Consider the following 1,468-nt stretch of genomic DNA (forward strand, 5'->3'; position numbering starts at 1 on the left):
AGGAGGAGCGGGCGATATAGTCGCTGGGTGGTGCAGCGACATGGAAGATTAGGCGGTAGTCGTTCGGCGGAGCGATGACGAGAAGGCGGCGAGGACGCTGTCGCAAGCGAGGCAACGGGTGATCGTCGTTCGACAGAACTACCTGGAGGAGGGTGACAGGCTGTCGTCAACAAGGCGTTGGTGATCATTGATGCTTATGAAGGTGCCAAAGTTGTGATACCTAGGAAATCATCGAGATCATCGTTGGAGGGTTGACAGTGGAGATGGCGAAGTTGCGAGCCGTCATCGAGGTGTGCAGATGAGTTCTTGTAAGGTGTGTCCAAGAGCTCAGGTGTGTGAGTCTTCTGCTATAGTTGAGATGCGTCACTGGCGGAGGAGAATTGCGAGCGAGAGCGGGCAGAAAAAGGAATTCATGCCTTGCTTTTCTGTTCGTGATCAAAGAGTTCCGGCGAGTTCATATACGGTGAAGTTGAGTTGCACGTATATGATGAGTTGTGATGCCGTCGGACAAGGAGCGTCGTTTTGGTAAGTTGCATTGTGTCACCACCGACAACAAGAAAGTGAAGATGTGGCGGGTGAAAAGATGTGTCTTCCCGTGCACGAGCACCCGATGAGAAGACGAAGATCAACGTGAAGATGGATGCGGACCAGTAAAGTTGAGTTCCTGCATGAGGCTATGCGTTTAGTCTGCATGTAGCACGCTAAGTTGTGGCAGCGTGTCTGGTAGTCTGGGTAATCGTTGGTTTCAGTTTTCAAGTCGGCACAAAAGTATGATGGTGATGATGTGGTGGCCATCGTTGTAAGAAGAGAGAAGTTGTGGTCCGGTAAGTCGCGTCACCGGAGGCAATCGACGGGACAAGATGAAGAGGTGATCGTCTGTGTGTCTCGTCGAGTAAAAAGTCGGATGTTTGAATTAGGAGGTGATTGTTAGATAATCCAGACATAGGTTAGTATTAATTAGGTAAGTTTGAGATTACCAGTACGTATAGTCATGTTTGCTCATGTTTGAGTCCTGTTAGGCGTGGCCGACAATTAGGAAAGTATGGGCTTTTGCCAGTCCGGTTAGAGCTAGCTTTGGCGTATGGTATTTGGAGTTGGTGTTCGAATAGGATTTGTGTCCGCCTAGCTAAGGCGTCGCTGCGTGTATATACGTACGGGGTGTTGCGTGAGTTTTGTAACACCGAGAGATATCAAGAGAAAAAGGAGAAAAGCAATAAAGAGGAAGAAAAGAGGGCACGACAAAGGCCCTTGGCTATTAGTTTTTTGTGCGCGTGTGTTCGTGCAGTTTGATGTGATCAATCCTGTGGACGAATTTCCAACAATATGGACACTGGTCATCATGCAGATCTAACTGAAACTTTCCTTTGAGAAGAGGGCAAAAAATGGTCTCTAGATACACTTCCGTAATAGTAGAACTTCTGTTTTTCAGAAAAAATAATCATTTTGCAGGAACTTGTCAAATTCAGAG

Source organism: Triticum urartu, chromosome 3A (genome assembly GCF_056163025.1).
Source record: "Triticum urartu cultivar PI428250 chromosome 3A, HENAU_Tu73, whole genome shotgun sequence".
Taxonomy (NCBI): domain Eukaryota; kingdom Viridiplantae; phylum Streptophyta; class Magnoliopsida; order Poales; family Poaceae; genus Triticum; species Triticum urartu.